This window comes from Balaenoptera physalus (assembly GCF_965194825.1).
Source record: "Balaenoptera physalus genome assembly, chromosome: 5".
Classification (NCBI taxonomy): domain Eukaryota; kingdom Metazoa; phylum Chordata; class Mammalia; order Artiodactyla; family Balaenopteridae; genus Balaenoptera; species Balaenoptera physalus.
Genome location: NC_138884.1, coordinates 112,553,664 through 112,572,405, shown reverse-complemented (window position 1 = coordinate 112,572,405; position 18,742 = coordinate 112,553,664). Strand labels below are relative to the sequence as shown.

Genomic DNA, 18,742 nt, shown 5'->3' with positions numbered 1-18,742 from the left:
AGAGTGAGAATTAACCCCGCGTGGACGTAGGTGGGGTTGGCAGTGGGGCCTGGTGAAAGGAGCAGCGAGCAGGGAGGGCCGGGACTGGAAGGGGCTTGTGTGTGAGGGTCTGAGAGACCAGTGTGGCTGGAGCCTCAGCCGTGGGGTTTGGGCAAGTCCTGCCTTAGAGACGAGGTTAGGGAGGCGGGGTTGCATCCTGAGAACAAAGTTTTGAAGGTTTCTACACGTAGGTGGGGGGTTGAGGGTGACAATGAGGCGGGCTCTTTACAGAGGCCTCTCGGACAGCCCATATTGCTGGGCTATTAACGTTGGGGGTAGATTCGAGGATGGTGACCAAGTGGAAGCAGGAAGACCCAATTTGGTCCATACAAGAGGTGATGGAGGCTTGGACCAGAGTGAGGCTAGGAGTTGTGGACGACTCGTGAGGTGGTTCCAGGGATCACAGGAGACCCACTCGTGCTGAGGCCTGCACACTCGGCCTGACCCACGGGAACAGGAGACCTGGCTTAGCCACTGTCACTGCTTAGCCCATCCTGCCCTCAGACCGTGCCGGACAGGCGACCGTTACCCTCCTTCCAGCTCTCCAGGAAGCCTCAAGGGAAGACAGCGCAGTCCTCTGGGCAGCGGAGGGTCTTTGGCTTCGGAGACACACTGAGCCGTTCTGATCCTGCTGACTTAGCTGTGTGACCCTGGGCAAGTTGTGTAAACATGCTGAGCCATGATTTCCACTTCGAGAAAGGAAATGGGAACCTCTCTCTGCAGGTCGAGGGCTGCAGCAAATGAAGATGCGGTGAGCCAGGCCCTGAGGGGAAGCTCGCTAAACCTTAGCCCCCTCCCTCCATCTTTGGTAGCATATATTTCTCTCTCCATCCTCTCCCAGGGCTAAAGGGTCTCTGAATATCTAACTCAACTTCCTCTTCTTGTCCTGTGCTCCATGAAAATCAGATTTCTGCTCTTAGTGGCTTATTATAACTGCCTTGAGTCTGTGACGTTAGAATATATTACTGGAAAGAACTAAGATGGTTTGTCTTGCAGTAGATGGGATAAGCAAGTGAGTCCACAAAAGAGCCGGCCCATGTCCGAGTCTAGAGACCAAAGAGAGGCTGGGGGCTTTTTTAAAAAAATTAATTAATTTATTTATTTTTGGCTGCATTGGGTCTTCGTTGCTGCACGCGGGCTTTTCTCTAGTTGCAGCGAGCGGGGGCTACTCTTTGTTGTGGTGCGTGGGCTTTTCACTGCGGTGGCTTCTCTTGTTGCAGAGCACAGGCTCTAGGGCGTGCAGGCTTCAGTAGTTGTGGCGCACGGGCTCAGTAGTTGTGGTTCGTGGGCTCTAGAGCACTGGCTCAGTAGTTGTGGCACATGGGCCTAGTTGCTCCGTGGCATGTGGGATCTTCCCAGATCAGGGCTCAAACCTGTGTCCCCTGCATTGGCAGGCGGATTCTTAACCACTGTGCCACCAGGGAAGCCCCTGGTTGTAGTACTCTTTGTAAATGGAGAAACTAAACTTGGTATCCATGATCAAGTCCAAATTCCTCAGCCAGATATGCACTAGCCTTCACTGCTTGGTCTCACTATCCATTTCTAGCCAAGAAGTAACAAATGAACCATCCCTCTCCCCGCCCCAGTCCCATGGCAGACATTATTAATGACTCGGACTACTCTTCCCACTAAGCCCAGATTCAGCTTCAGAATCCTTCTCAACACAGCACCACAAGCATCAGGGGCACCCAGACACCTGGGTGGGAAAGGGCGTGCCACCCGCCTGTCCTGGCAGCTGCCTCGGTGCTGCAGTGTGAGTGCCACAAACTCGGAGCCTGCGTGTACTTACTCCTTCCCCTGCCTCCTCTACCTACTCACCGCTGCCCAACACCAAGCTGCCTCCTTCCTAAGATGGTCCAGCGCAGCCAGGAGGCATGAATGATGCCTTCATCTGCCCGAGGATTCTGCCCCGGGGCTGCCAGCACCAAGTTCCTCCTGAGCCCAGTGCCTCTGGGAGGAACTCAGAACGGCAGCGAGCACACCCTTCACTGATTTGTTTTTTAATCACAGGGGATGAGAGCCGAAAAGGGAAGTTATAAACATGGGTTAGGCTTTATTCTGGACAAGCTTCTGCACCAAGAATTCCCATGGCCTGGTTCAGCAGAGGCCGGGTTCCTCTGAAAGTTTGTCATTCTTAAAATATGTATGTGGCGAAGCCCCTAGATGGTCAAATCCTTTCTCCATCCCTAAGGGGCTGAGTCTTCCTTGCTGGTTATCCAAATATGGCTGTTCTCTGATTTCATTGTCAAGGCCTGTGTCCTACACTCATCTACTCAATTATTCAATCAGTCATCAGTACTGACACCTACAGCGTACCTGACCGACCTGGGCTGGTCCCGGGGACACAGCGGTGGACAAGCCACCTGGTCCATGCCCTTGTGGGGCTGACTTCCTGGTGCTACCGTCTGAAATCCGGGATGAGGCCCATCCAAGCGATTCCCTTGAAGAGCCATAGGACCTCCTGTTCTTAAACCCGAGGGCTCATGTCACCCCAAGCCCTGGCTCCCTACAGATCCCTCCATCCTTCTCAGGGGTCACCCCACCCCTTCTCACGGCTCTCTCCACCTCCATCCCCAGGGACCTTGCTCTCTTCTGTGATTCTTTCCCCATGAAGCCTTCCACCAGTGCCCACTCCCTCTCCCCAGTCTACCCCACCCGTCAGTCCTGACAGGCACTGCATAGCTTTCCCCACTTAGTCTTCTCCCGGTCCCCACAGGGACACAAACGGAAGGAGGATGACAAACTGGGAGAATTAAGGACTCACACAAGACAGAGACAGCAGGGAGTCCATTGAAATATATATTCGGTGAATTTTTTTTTCAAGTTTAAGCCATTTAATTCATTAACAACTTTAAGTGAAATGCACACAGGAAGAACTGGTTCAATTCTCTCCTGTCAGCTGGAACATTCTGACACCTCTGGAGGGGCAGGATCTCCCGGGTGCAGCCCAGACCTGGAGAAACCACCCAGCGTTTGCCTTTGGTGGTGACAGGGAGACCACGGTCAGAGCCAGTCACCTGGTGTTTTATGTGGCTTCATTTTCACAAGCCCGTAGCCTCGGCCCAGGGGCAGCCGGAGCCCAGAACCTGGGACCCGATGGGTTGCACTCAAATCCCACCTCCTCTCCCTGCTGCCTGGGATTCCAGACAAGTCCCTTCACCTCCTGGGGCTTCTGTCCCGTGATCTGTAAATAGGGGTGAAGACCATGAGACCAGCCTCACAGGAGTGTTGTGTGGATCGAGCCAACACGTGCGCAGTGCTTACGATAGCATCTGCTGCTAGAAACGCTTGATAACAGGCGGGGAAATCGAGGCTCAGAGGGGAGGCTGTCAGCCCGAGGTCACACAGGAAGACAGGGGCAGAGTGCCCCTGAGCCAGCTCCCTCCGCCACGCACTAGCTCCTGAGGCATGTCAGAGGCCACTGGCTCTCACGTGAGGGGTTTTCTCTGTACCTGGGCATGGGGTCAGGACACGTAGGAAAGCTCCAGTGTTGCTGCTGACCTTTGACCTGTAGGGACCTTGGATCACTTGGCTTTGGACTGACTCCACCGTCAATCTCAGCACTAAAGCCCATCAATCCATCCCTGAATTCCTGAACCCTGGTCCAGCACGGGCCCCATTGCCTTCTTTTAACATGTTGGCCTCACTTTTTACCATTTGCTTTTGATGATCTGGGCCCCACTCCCCGAAGAACACTGCTGGCCTGCAGATTTCTGAGGTCCAAGGCCTGGCCGCTCTGAGAGGTGACTTGCAGAAGAGCAACCTCAGCACCTGGGCTGGGCTTTGTCTGCTGCGCCACCAAGATCCCTGGTGTTTGCCCTCGGTCCCGCGCATCAGCTCTCTCCAGTGACTCAGCATGCGGCCAATCTAAGTCCTCCTTCCCGCACCTGATGCCCGGCTCCCCCAGTGCTGCCTGGTTGCCCGTGGTACCCTTGGTCCTTGACCTTTGGCCCTTGACCCTTGGCCTTCTCTCAGCACCAGCAGGTTCCCACCCTCTTGCGGAACATGAGCTGTCAGGAGTTCGCCTGGGATCAGCCCGCAGGGGTCCTAGGCCCCTCCCCTCGGTCCCTGCTGCTTGACCCTGAGCCACGATTGTTTCTTCCAAACTTCAGTGTCTGCATCTGTGAAATGGGAATAACAACAGAAAACCCCACCTCACCGGCTGGGAGGGATTCTTCGATCTTCGGGAAAGCTCTCTCTGTGACTGCCTCGGACAAACTATTGGGACAACACCAACGATAAGTGGTAGCTGTTGCTTTTAGACCAGAGTTCACAGTTAGTCCAAATGTTTCCATTTTCACACTTTTTGTAACAAAGAAGAAAAATATATGTAGCATAACAGTTACAAGCACAGAGGTGAGAGCTAGCAAAGTTTGGGTTCTACCTCTTGCCAATTGCGTGACCCTGCACGAGTTTCCTTAAACCTCAGTGTTCATTTCTTCATCTGTAAAACTGAAAAATGATATCTAACTCACGAGCTTTGTGTCAGGATTAAAAGAGATAACGTATGAAAATGTCCTCTCCCAGTGTTGACAGAGAGTAAAAAGAAATCCATAAACAAGGTCATCACTGTTACTTTGTTACCATTGTGTACAGGTAATTCCATATGGTTGTTTCCATACTCTATTTATACTTTGTCAGCCTTTTTCCAATTTATGTTCCAGAATATTCCCATCATCATTAACATTATTGTACTGACTGTATAATAGTCTGTCTTTTAGGTGCTCATATGTCCTTTAACCAGTTGGTCATGGTTGATTTCCTTTTTTCAATATTACAAACAGCTCCGGAATAGACAGACATATGTGGGCAAATAGGTCCTCCAACATTGCGATTCTTTCCTTGAAATAGATTTCACGAAATGGGATTACTGCATCAAAATGCAATGCACAAGCACAAAATGCAACGCACATTTTTAGGTTTCTTGATGTACATTGATATTTTGGGTTCCAGAAAATTTATACAAATTTGCATTCTTGGGGGTGTATACGAGGCTGCATGACACATGACTCCCTCCTCTGACTTACTAAGGAACAATCTGAGCCTCTCGACTCAGTTCTTTCTGCTCCCGCGTCATGGCACTCTTGTTTAGGGACAGTGCCCATTTGTTGAGTCATTCACTCATTCACTCATTCATTTATTCATTCAATGCTTAATTCTCAATTTTCATGTTATTTGGCCTTTTTTCGTTTTTTAAAAACAGCTTTGTTACAGTGTAATTTATATACCACAAAAGGCACCTTTAGAAGTGTATAATTAAATAGTTACAGAGTTAGGCAACCACAATCTAATTTTGGAATATCACCATCATGCCTGAAAAGAAACTCATGCCCCCTTACAGACACTACCCCTCCATGTGCCTCCCCAGCTTTGGCAACTTCTAATCTAAGTTCTGTCTCTGTAGATTACAGATATGCCTTTTCTGGACTTTTCTTACAAACAGGATTACACAGTACATGACCTTTTGTGTCTGGTTTCTTTCACTTAAGCATGACATTTTTGCCATTCATCCTGTCGGCCAGCGTCTTCTTGATAAACCTTCTTCACTTGGCTTGCAAGACACTGAGTTTGTTTGTTTCCCTACTACCCTAGTTATTCCTCCTCCTGGAGCTGGGACTTGGGGCAGTGAGACATTCACCTTGGGAGCAAAATCGAAGGAGGTATTGAAAAATTCAGTCATCGAGATAAATAATATTTAACACAGTATTTCCAAAAAGTCAAAATGAACAAAAAAACTCCACGATGAACAAAATATCAACATTTTAAATAAAGGCAGGATCTAGTGGGGAATGAGGGGAGGCTAGTGGGGTGCGTTTTACAAGTGTAGAATCGGATCCTGAGACAAGGTTTTCCACCCACATTCTCCGAAAAACAGCCTTTGGCATCGCGTGGCCACTTTCCCTGCTTTAATTCTTCTTCCTAAACCTTTGTTACCCCTTGTCTGTCCCTTAAGCGTTTATTTATTTGTGGAGTGTGCATGAGGGCTGATGCATTTCAAAGAATGAGGCCAGATGAGCAGGTGCAGCCACGTCAAGGAGCAAATAGTTCCTTTATCATTTGGATTCTTCCCTTAGAATAGATTTCAATAAAGGAGCTACTGTGTCAAAATAAACCCAATGCACAGTTCTAAGTTTCTCTTTTTTTAAAAAATTATTTATTTATTTATGTTTGCTGTGTTGGGTCTTCGTTGCTGCGCACAGGCTTTCTCTAGTTGCGGCGAGCAGGACTACTCTTTGTTGCGATGCACAGGCTTCTCATGGCGGTGGCTTCTCTTGTTGAGGGTTCTAGGCGCGCAGGCTTCAGTAGCTGTGGTGCGTGGGCTCAGTAGTTGTGGCTCGCGGGCTTAGTTGCTCTGCGGCATGCGGGATCTTCCTGGACCAGGGCTCAAACCCGTGTCCCCTGCATTGGCGGCAGATTCTTAACCACTGCACCACCAGGGAAGTCCCTCTAAGTCTCTTGACGTCTGTCAATGTTTCACATCAGTGTTTCACCCAAGGACACAGAGAATATCTCCTCCTCTCCAAAGAGCACGTTGGATGACGAACTAAGAATCCTGACCTTTATTCATAAGCATGGAGGGGTTTTAGACAAAGGAGCACTGTGGTCCCCAAATCAGTATCAAACATCCGATCACGGCACCAGAGAGAGGAGAGGATGCACTACAGTAGGGCTGACGAATGATTTCTCTAAAGGACCAGATGGTTTTCAGCTTTGTTAGCCATACACTCTGTTGCTACCACTCAACTCTGCCACTGGAGCCTGAGAGCAGCCTGAGTTGTGTACATAGATGCGTGTGCCTGTGTTACAATAAATAAATAAAACTTTATTTACAGAGACAGGCAGTGGGCCAGATTTGGCCCATGGGTCATAGTTTGCTGCCCCTGTTCTAGAGTGTTCATGTAAGCTCATGAAGTCTCTGACTTAACGCTTAGTGCAGAAGCAGCCTGGGATGTCCCTCGGAACAGTTCTTAGCAGGAGTGCTTTACTAAGAACTTTCCCCAGACAATGTAAGTGCCACTCACAGGGCACCCTCACCCGTGTGCAATGAGAGCTTTGAGGAAGGATGGGTGGCGGGTGGCGAATGAGTACATGAGTGAATGAATGACTAACCATCAGTGAAGAACAGCCGAGGACACAGGGCAGGGGGAACTGGGGGGCATGCAAAGGCTGTTCCACGAAGACGACACTTCCTCTTCCTCTACCTCTGTCTCGAGGAGTAACACCATCGAACCCCCGGCTGCTCCAGCAGGATAAGAGCTAGCTAACCTGTCATCCTCCTCCTCCTCCTGGAGCCCCACGTCCAGGTGATCCCATCTCAGAGGATGTCTCTACCTGGGTTCTCTGCATCCCCACCGCCATTCTCCCAAGCCAGGTTCTTGTCCTGTCCCACCTGGACATCAGCCTGCCTTCCGGTCTCCAGCCTCCTGTCCGATTCGCTATAGTATCCTCTGGGGTAACCTTTCCTGAAGGAAAACAGCATCGTCAGTTCTCTGCTCGAAAGCCTTCAATGGCTCTCAGCTGTTTCTAGATTGTCTCCACTTAGAGGAAGAAGGAAGAAAATAAGGCAAGAAGGAGGGAGAGGAGGAAGGAAGGGAGGGAGGGAGGGAGGACAAGCGTTCAGGAGAGCCCGTCCTGGGGCAAAACTGTGCCAGCAGCACCCCTGAATTGTCTCACTCTCCCCTCACCCCTCACGCCTGCCCCCATGACACACGAAGCCCTCACAGTCCTGCCCGGGCTCTTCACCCGCCTCTCCCAGCCAGGCGTGCCCTTCATCTGCCCTCTTTTTTTTTTTTTTAACATCTTTATTGGAGTACAATTGCTTTACATTGTTGTGTTAGTTTCTGCTGTATAACAAAGTGAATCAGCTATACATATACATACATCCCCATATCACCTCCCTCTTGCGTCTCCCTCCCACCCTCCCTCTCCCACCCCTCTAGGTGGTCACGAAGCACCGAGCTGATCTCCCTGTGAGATGCAGCTGTTTCCCACTAGCTATCTGTTTTACATTTGGTAGTGTATATATGTCCATGCCACTCTCTCACTTCGTCCCAGCTTACCCTTCGCCCTCCCCGTGTCCCTGTGCTCTCTTCTCTTCACCTGATCGATTCCTACTCATTGTTTTAGGATTTGCCTCCAATGCAAATTTTCCAACGCAGCCTTCAGGGACAGCTTCAGGCAAGTTCCGTTTCCCCCTGGAGTCAAGAATGCTCCATTCCCATGCCTGGGGCCAGGCCCAGAGTGGACACCCAGCCAACAGAGTGGAATAGATCAATGAAATCAGCTTCTATTTTGGAGAACTGATATTGATCAGGATTTAATGGTAATTATTTGTTTGTTTGCTTGACTCTTCAAAATTAATCCTCGAGTAAGCCCATCAGTACCTAATGCTAAGTGAAGAGACTGAAGGAGAAACAGCACCTCACCATGCCATTTAGTAACCTGATTTCCAGGTTTCCTGCTCACTTCCCAAGAGAGAAAGGCGACCTTTGAATACCTCTCTGTGCAAGTGCTTTCAGTGTTGTCTCGTTTACCCCTACGACACAGCAGCACTGTCATTCCCATGTTATGGCTGAGTGACCTGACTCAGAGAAGTCAAGTAACTTGTCTTAGGTCACACAGCCAGGAATTGGACTGATGGCTCTCAATCTTTCCCCACACCAGGCTGCTCCCAGATCCAAGAGAAACTAAGCTGCCGTTGTGGTGCTCTCTCTCCATCAATGTGGTAACACTACAGAGCCACGCTCCCCTCTGAATTTTATAGGAGCAGGGGACAGGGGAGGTCTCCTAAACCAGCAGCTGCCTGTTGGCTTTCTGGCCTTTTAGAGGGTCTCGTGTTGGAAGAATCTGGAGAGGAAGAACATGATCTCCAGCACCAGAAACCCTGAGATGGATTGGTTTGGAGTCTCCTGAAAGCATTGTAAGCAAGAGCCTTCTTGATGTACAGTATCCGGTGGCTGTTGATCTAGCCACAGACAAATCTCAGTTCAGTATGGCCTTTGCAGCGGTTAAATAGATTTCAGGCCGTCCTACCTTTGTGGCTTGAGTGGGAGGGAGCTGAAGTCCCTCCTCAAAGACAGGGCTTAGGAGTGAAACCCTGACTTCATGGCATCATGGACCCAGGTTTTCGAGACAGACCGCTTGTGTGCTATAGCATTGAAGCACCACCGATGATGATGATCTCTCCCTTTGGGGGTTGGGGGTGTCAGCCCCTCAGATCCTCTGCTTCTCACCATGACTATTAGTTGTTGGCTTTCCAACATCCTAAGAGAAGATGGGAAAGGTCTGTAAGGTTGTGGTTTGTGGCTTGTTATCTGTGGGGAAAATGGCAATTTTGGAGTAGCTCCTTTATGGGAATCATGCTGTTGGAATGGAGGACTGTGAAACAATGGAAGATGTGTATATGGCTTCAGTGGAAACAGATCGGGGAGCCAAGGAACAGTTACATCTTTACGACACCAGGGGCCTACAGGAAGGTGTGGAGCTGCCGAAGCATTATTTTTTATTTGCCGATGGCTTTGTTCTTGTGTACAGTGTGAATAACCTTGAATCCTTTCAAAGAGTGGAGCTTCAGAAGAAAGAATGTGATAAGTTCAAAGACAAAAAAGAGGTGGCAATTGTTGTGTTAGGAAACAAAACTGACCTTTTTGAGCAGAGACAAGCGGACGCCGAAGTGGCACAGCGGTGGGCCAGGAGCGAGAAGGTGCATCTGTGGGAGGTGACGGTCACAGACCGCAAGACCCTGATCGAGCCCTTAACCCTGCTAGCCCGCAAACTCTCCCAGCCCCAGAACAAAGCGAGCTTCCCTCTGCCTGGGAGGAGAAGCAAAGGCAACTCCAGCTCTGAGAACTAAACCCTAGGGTGCACAACTGTCCCTTGAATAGTGACTGCCTCGAGGTGTCCGTGACCTCATGTAAAACAGGCCATTTCTATCTAGCTTTGGCCCTTAGGAAACCCCTAGGGAAGTAATTTAAGGCACTTTTAGTTATAATTCAGTTACTATTGCCTGACATGAAGTAATATATTTGCATCCTCCTTGTTTCAAACTTGTCCCTGAAATTAGCACCTTTGTTATCTATATTATGTTGCATTTGTCAAGAGAATAAAATAAAGTTTGGGTGGTATGCACATGTTAAAAAAAAAAAAGGCACCAAGGCAAAGATCAACAAACCTACTCCTTCCAGCCCTGGTATTAGGTGAAATGCCGACCAGAGCTTTTATTAGAATTGAAAATCAGACTAACTGTTCCAAATACAGGCCTTCTCTTTTCTTGGCTCCCAAGGAAGCCAAAAAGGAGAGACACCCAGCCGATGCAGGCTGATGGGAAAGGGGGGCAGCCCAGAGGACTGTAGAGTTTTCAGATGTATGAATAATTTGAATAAAAATCGTTAGCAACATGCCATTTCTTCTATGCCAAGAATAGAGTCCTCCCTTTATAAATATCCTCAGGGGAGCGACTGTGATGGATAGATGCTGGGGTTTGTAAAGGTGGATCCATTTTACTCAGTGGGTGCCAAGGCGCTTGATAAATAAACCGACGATTATAAACCATCCCTTAAAAAGTCTGGAAGGAAATACAGGAAAACATTCACAGTAGTTTCCAGGAATGTGCTAGTTTTGTTTCCTTCTCCTGTTCTTTTCTTTTTTTTTTAATTTTTGTAATCATGAAAATATGTTAAAGTGAAAATTAAACTTTATTTTAAAATAAGTGCTTACAGTGACTTGCAGCTTTTGAGTTGCCTCCCAATGTGATGCAAAGCAGCCTATACAATTTGCCAGACAATCCTCTGGAAACCATAGGGTAGTCTCATTTGATGTCGCATGTTCTGATCTGCTCTGCTAATATGTAATTTGAAATACTTTTATTTAATTAAATACTTTAAATACTTCTCCATACTAAAATAATCAAATCAACTTATTTTAAAAATAGATACACCCTTTTATAAGATAGTTATCTAAAAAGACAAACTCAGCTCAGCCTTTGGGCAGGCGTATCACAGAGTCCTGGTTGGGAGGTTTGAATGAAGAAAGCTCAGTGTCAGCACTGTGACATGCTTTCACATTTCAGTAATTATTAACACATCCCGTGTCGCTGGCTCCCAGAATGGTATTTACTTTATGGCTCAGAAGACTTGAGCTCATGGCTTCCATATCATTTGCCTTTTGACCTACTTCACATAGGGAAATGTTGATATCTCAGAATCTTCCAGTTCAAAGTGGTTCCACCCTGAACCTGCCTCATTACCCGCATCTGAATTTCCTGTCAGCCCAGCACAAGCAAGTGACCCGTCCAGGGTAGGGAGCAGTAACTGCCATGATTTTTTTCTTTTAACCATATGTTTTCGTACATCCTATTATTTAATTTTCGGAGCAACATGGTGAGCTACTAAGTTCAGGATTTATGCTTTTATGAGTTGAATTGTGTCCCCCCAGAAAGATATATTGAAGTCCTAAGCCCTGGTCACCTATGAATGTGACCTTAACTGAAAATAAATTCTTTGAGTACGTAATCAGGTTAAGATAAGGTCATTAAGTGGCCCTAAACCAAGATGGCAGGTGTCCTTATGAGAAGAGACAGACACACACAGGGAGAAGGCGTGTGACAACAGAGATGGAGATAAAAGTGATGCAGCTGCAAGCCAATGGGTGCCAAGGATCTATAGCCACCACCAGCAGCTGAAGAGGCAAGGAAGGATTCTACCCAGAGTCTCTATCCATAGGGAGCGTGGCCCTGCCAACAACTTGATCTCAGACTCTGGCCTCCAGAACTGCAAGAGAATAAATTTCTGTTGTTTGTGGTGCTTTGTTACAGCAGCCCTGGGGCACCATCCAATCCCCTTTCAGCTTGTTCTATTTATGACAATCATGGTCCATTGGTCACTTCATCTCTTCTCCAGTCCACCAGACCTTCTCTTCTTGACAGTCTCCTCATCTAAGTCAGATTCCAGATTTTAACTTAATAGCACAATGATATTCTACACTCTTCCTTCCTTCTTCACAGTTTTGGGCCAGCATGGCCAGTGGATTCCACCACCAACACGTGGCGCCATATGCAAACGGGGGGGGGGGGGTCATGCTGCTGGCATCTCACAGTCCACAAAGTGCTTTTCAAGCGTCCTTTGTTTTCCTGAGTCCTCTAACCACCCCATCTACCCCCCACTCCCAGCAGTTGGCTGTGCCGGATGCATTGACGTCCCACCTGTAGCCCCTTCATTAGCCTGTGCGCCCATCCCCCAGCTGCTGCCAATGTTGCTGATAAAATCCCACCACTGCTCCCTTCTCCGAAGAACTTTCCTCAGCCAGCAGGGGCACCCTGTTTGTTGGCCACCAACCGCAGACCTGCCGATGACTGTCTGATACAGGGGTACAAACAGCAGATCCCCTTGCCTTAAGGTAGAATGGCAGGTAGATATACTCATTTAATCCCCCAAAGATTCTGTGGCCATTTAGTCAAGTAACCATACCCTGAGGGGAAATAACAATAGACATTTCAAGGGCTGTTTGATACGGGGTCATGGTTGACGCCGATATCCAAAGACCCAAAGCATCACCATGCCACCCCCCTCCCCGCCATTGGCAAAGGCCATACAAGAATCATGTAGTCACTATTTACAATAGCCAGGGCATGGAAGCAACCTAAATGCCCATCGACTGACGAATGGATAAAGAAGATGTGGTGCATACATACAATGGAATATTACTCAGCCATAAAAAGGAACAAAATTGAGTCATTTGTAGAGACGTGGATGGATGTAGAGACTGTCATACAGAGTGAAGTGAGTCAGAAAGAGAAAAACAAATATTGTATATTAACACATATATGTGGAACCTAGAAAAATGGTACAGATGAATTGGTTTGCAGGGCAGAAATTGAGACACAGATGTAGAGAACAAACGTATGGACACCAAGGGGAGAAAGTGGCCGGGGTGGTGGTGGTGGTGAGATGAATTGGGAGAGTGGGATTGACATGTATACACTAATATGTATAAAATGGATAACTACTAAGAAAAAAATTCAAAAATTCAAAAAAAAAAATTCAAAAAGAACAATCATATAGTCAATATAGTTCTGGCCCAGGTATGCTGCACGGTGGGTGCAGTGAATCAACAGACCCCCCCGTGGCAATTTCCTTGGCCCTGAATATTTTTAGGAGAGATACACCGAACCACTGGACAAAATCTCACGTTGGTTTCTTGACCTGTAAAGTGACAGTTATTACATAAGAAAGGCCAACTGGCAGGCCTAGAACTTTCACCCCCTGAGAAGACAGCAAATGAGAAACAATATTGCATCCAGGGGGAATGACAGAGGGGAGTGCCACCCTCCGTGTCTTGAAACATCCAGGAGAGGTGGTCCCTGTCATGTCCCCTACACAAACTGTATGGGTCACAGCAGAACTTGGAACCTTCGAAACGTAAAAAAACAGTAGCTCCAATTGCAATTTTGCCCAACGTGGCATCACACCAGGTTAATGCAGCCTTGGGTATGCTGAGTGCAGCTATCGATGGGAAACGGGAGCCCCAGGGAGGACGGGCAGGGGAGATCGCCTCATCAGCCCATCTGGTTCGTGTCTGACAATCTTTCATTAAAGACGTCTCCCCGTCGCAATCCACCAGTCCAACTGTCCTCCCACGATGTTTCACAATCACTCCTTTTCCTGTTTTTTTTTTTTTTTTCTTTCGGTGGTGGGGCAAGGCAGGAACACAGAGAAACAAAGAAATGAAATTTTAGAGCCTTCCCTTCTTTTATCTGACGTTATTTTCTTTCGATTTCAAATTTTGACATTTCATTTAAAAATTCATTTTGATCTTCTAGGAATCAAGTTAAAAAAGAGTGTGGCTTTATTATAAAAAATAACAGCATAGACTGAAACCCACGTGGGAGACTTTGTCAAGTGACATCATCAGTTTTCCTTCCTGTTTTTGGAAAGAAGAAATAAGGAAACTGAGGCAAGGAAGTCGGTTTCATTGTGTGTGGTCATAGGGGAAGATCTGGTCCAAGCCCAACTGGACACAGACCCCTGCATCCCTGGGTCCACAGAGTTGGGGGAGATCCAGCTACTCACCTGAGCTCATCTCACCGAGTCCCCAGCCAGCCTGCAGGGCACCACTGAGATCCCCCTCTGAGCAAAGGGAACTTGAGCAATCCACCAGGGTCACATGGCGAGGACAGAGATGAGGTGAGGTTGGAACTCAGATCTGTCCAGTAACACAGCCCAGGGGTCTCCCCTGTGCCTTTCCTTCCTGCAATCCAAGCATCCAGATCCTCATGTTTGCTTTGCCTGTGAGGCTCCTGGATGGATTCCCAGGCACACATCAGTCGACTGAGCTCACTTTGTCCTCTTGCCGGGGGCCTGGATCTCAGGCCACCCTCCTGTTCTTTTCTCTTAAAATGCAGTCACCCCCCAACATCCACTCCCTCGGGGCTCCTCTGGCCACCCCAAAGGGCCCATGCACCAATCATAGCATCCCAGGTTCACCCACTCCTGCTTGAGGGCAAGAGGTCCCTCACATGAGAGGTCCCTCGTGTTCTGGGGCATTTAGCGCTGATCCCTACAGGGGATAGATGTACAATTCAATTATTATGAAACTTTAATGACTAACTTATTGATTACTTTGCAGATGTTATGCCTCACAACAACCTTAGGAGGGGAATGCTATTTTTACTCACATTTTATAATGAGAAAACTAAGGCCAAGAATGGTTGAATGATCCATCCAAAATGCAGTTATCAGGGAGCCAAACCAGGCTAGCAGCCCCGGGTCACTGCACAGCCTCCCAGACAAAGTTCAGGTGGCTAGAAGTATGGCGCCCAGATTCAGGCAGCCTGGGTTTATAGCCCAGCTGTGTGACCTTGGGCAAGTTACTGAACCTCTCTGGTTTTGTAAAGTGGAGACAATAAACATCTTACCTGCTTCACGGGGTTGCCATGAGGATGCACTGACACAGACACGTAAAGTCCTTAGAGCAGAGCCTGGCACGTGGGCTTACTATATGTTAGTCGTTATTTTTCTTTTAAGAATTTTTGTTACTTGAAGCATCGTAGGAGGTTGGGTAAGAATCTTAACTGAAGTCAGAATTCTAGGAGGTCAAAGTGACTCCTTCACCCTAACTTCCAGCAGACCTCTTTTTCTACAATGCCTATGTTTTCTCTAGCTTTTATCTAGAAAGGAAGAAGGAAAGAATACAAGACGGAAGGAACAGCAATAGTGATGAGAAAGAAGGATTTTCAGTTCCACCTCTTATTTCTTGTCATGAAGGGGGTGGTCTAGTGGACAAATATACTGATTTAGGGGTCTGACAGAATTGGAATTTGAACCTCAGTATGACCTTGACCAGGTTACTTAATCTCACAACCTTCAGTCCATTCATCTGTAAAACGGGGAAAGTAGTACCAGTTTCCCTGGACTGATGGGAAATTAATGACGTATATAAAGCATTACCCAAGGGATGGAGACCCAGATGGCCTTCAACTCTGCCAGCACAGCAGCCAGGGTTCTCATATTTGTCCTCTCACGGACCTGCGTGAGTTTGTCCTAGATAATGAGTGTACTTAATTTGAGAAAGTTTGCACCAGAAGTTTCCCCCAGCCACATCCCCACCTCCAGTGGGGTTGGTCCCCACACCTGCATCCCCACCAACATGGGGCATCACCTGCTGAAACGTCATTGCCACAAGAGCCGGGACAACTCTACCCCAAACACCTAGAGCCGTGCTTCACGCACGAGAGCCTCTACTTGGTGAGTGAATCACCAGCTCTCTGGATGCAGCCCGTCTAAAAGGCATGTTGGTTTCATGGGCGAGCCTCTGGGAATCAGTGTCACTGGAATCTCTCCAAAGACTTGCTCAGGCTTCCCATTTCTGCATTTGCGATTTGCCGGTTAATATCCTTTGCCCTAGCTCCATTGACTTCTTGGTGATTTTCAGAAGTCCCTTTGCATCCTAGATTTAATCCCATGTCAGTTTCAGACATTACAAATACTTTCTTCCGATCTGTCATCCATGAATTTGCCCTGCATGTTCTTTCATTCAAAAGACATCCTCCATTTTGACGTGATCAAATTTATCAGATCACTGAATGGATTTCAGCTTCTCTGAGTGAGTTTCAGCTTTTCAGGTTGCCTCTCATCAGAGAAGCCCTCGGAATGGAACAAAACATTCCACATGTGGTCTGAGAGAATCTGTGGACTGATTCTAAAATCTAAATGCATGGATTTCCCTGGTGATCCAGCGGTTAAGAATCCACCTTCCAGACCTCCCTCATGGCCCAGTGGTTAAGAATCTGCCTGCCAATGCAGGGGACACGGGTTTGATCCCTGGTCCGGGAAGATCCCACATGCTGCGGAGCAACTAAGCCCGTACACCACAACTACTGAGCCTGCACTCTAGAGCCCTCGAGCCACAACTACTGAGCCCGCGTGCCACAACTACTGAAGGCCTTGTGCCTAGAGGCTGTGCTCCACAACAAGAGAAGCCACTGCAATGAGAAGCCCGCACACCACAAGAAGATTAGCCCCTGTGCGCTGCAACTAGATAAAGCCTGCACGCAGCAACGAAGACCCAATGCAGCCAAAAGTAAATAAATTAATTAATTAAAAAAAAAAAAGAAAGAATCCACCTTCCAATTCAGGGGACACAGGTTCCTTGGTCGGGGAACTAAGATCCCACATGCCTGGGAGCAACTAAGCCCTTGTGCCACAGCTAGAGAGAAGCCTATGTGCCACAATGAAAGATCCTGCATGCCGCAACTAAGACCTGACACAGCCAAAAATAATAAATAAATATAAAATCTAAATGCAGAACCGCCTTGCCACTGATTCTCCTTATACACTGACTTGTTAGTTTCCATCCACAATTTCAGACCGTTGGGATCGTGTTGAAATTGGATCCTAAAACTGCATGGCGTTGCGCCATCCCCAAAACAATTAAAAATCATACATGCTGTGCTTTGGTGAACATTTTTGATAGGTCTTGGTAATGATAGGCATATTCCATTCTGTATCTTGTAGAAATTGTACAGTGTATCATGGCGTATCCCTTACTTGCTCTGGGACCCTGAGCTAGTAATTCAGCTTCTGTAGGCTCCTCTCTAGTGTGGCAACAACAGCAGCACCTCGGTCATCAGGCTGCTGTGAGGAGCAAATGCGTTGACACATGGAAAGCTGTTAGAATAGCGCCTTCCATGGTAAAACTTGGTGTAAGCGTTTGCTATGATTGTTAGTATTAAAGCAGCCTTACCTCTACCTTTTAAGAGATATTAAAATGGAGTCTCAAGCAGTTCAAATAACTTGTCCCAATTGCACTGCTAGTGACAGCAGAGTCAGGGCTGTGTGCTCGTCCCTCGGATCCCACAGCTTGTACCACGTCCGAGATGAGATGTCCAGGTGAGCTGAAATCTGCTTCTCTAGCTGTCCTTCGCTGCGCTTGGTCTTTGGCATCTAAGGGCATAGAGAATCAAGGCAACCTCTAATCCCCACAACAGGCACTCAAGCGTTTGAAGAGAGCGCTATGAACCCCTGACCCAAAGGACCTCTTCAGCCAGCTAACTAGACCCTTCCTTTAAGGAGGCCTTGTGGCCAAAAAAGAAGTCATTAGTTCTTCTCACCCCAGACCCATTCTCCTTCCAGCCTCACCATCAATCACAGTCAGTGGTGCATACAGACCCACAGTGGCTCAGGCCACAAGTCTAACCCTCCTTGATCCCTTGTTATCGCTCTCACCTGACACCTGATCTATCCTACGGGCTCTACTGCGAAAACGGACCCCACAGCTGCTCGTTTTCATCACTCCGCTCTCCGCCGGCCATCGCCACCTCTGGCCAGCATCCCTGCAATATCTCCCCAGCAGCTCTCTGTGCCTCACCCTTCCTCCCCTGCAATCCAGTTACACTTAGCAATAAGGTTGATCATTGTAATTGTCAATCAGAGCATGCTGTTACTCTTCCTAAAAGCCTCCCGTGGTTTCCCATTTTCCTTAGAATTAAACCCAAACACCTACAATGTTGCAATGATGCGACCCCTGCCACTGTCATCACCCTCATCTTCCTCTTCCTCTTCCCATTTCTGCCTTGCTCCAGCGGCACCACTGGCTTCTCCCAGTTCCTGGAACATGCCTCAGGGCTTTTGCATCTGCTTTCCCCTCTGCCTGGAACTTGGCCCCAGATTGGAGCTTCCTCCTCAACACTCAGGTCTTCAGATGTTACCTTTTCAGAGAAGCTTTCCGTGACATGCCAGTGGAAACTGTGGCACTACGCTCATAATTCTCCATCCCTGGGCCACACTATGTTTTCTTTATCACTTATTGCTACTGGTATGTATTACTACTTTTTTTATACCTGTCTTCCTCTCTAGGATGTACACTGCCTGTGAAAAAAGAGAACACCTCTGATTTATCCCAGTTTTACTTAGCAGAGTACCAAGTCCAGCCTAGCAACTTGTGGGATGCATCATAATTCTCTCCCCACCAGTGATATCCACTTGTGAATCCCGGGAATCTATGACTATGTTAGGTCACATGGCACAGGGGATTTAAGGTTGTAGATGGAATTAAGGTTGCTAATAAACTGACCTTAAAATAAGAAGAATATCTTGGGTTATCTGGGTGGTTCCCATGTAATCACAAAGGTCCTTAAAAGTGGAAAAGGGAGGGCTTCCCTGGTGGCGCAGTGGTTGAGAATCTGCCTGCCAATGCAGGGGACACGGGT

At 47.9% G+C, this 18,742-nt stretch overlaps 1 pseudogene across 1 annotated transcript; it reads left to right on the top strand.

The window, feature by feature from the left end:
- The first annotated feature begins 5,240 nt into the window (after positions 1-5,240).
- Positions 5,241-16,623, top strand: LOC309660906 (NF-kappa-B inhibitor-interacting Ras-like protein 1 pseudogene; annotated as a pseudogene). The gene has a single exon. The product of its transcript is annotated as an NF-kappa-B inhibitor-interacting Ras-like protein 1 pseudogene (transcript).
- Positions 16,624-18,742: the final 2,119 nt, after the last annotated feature.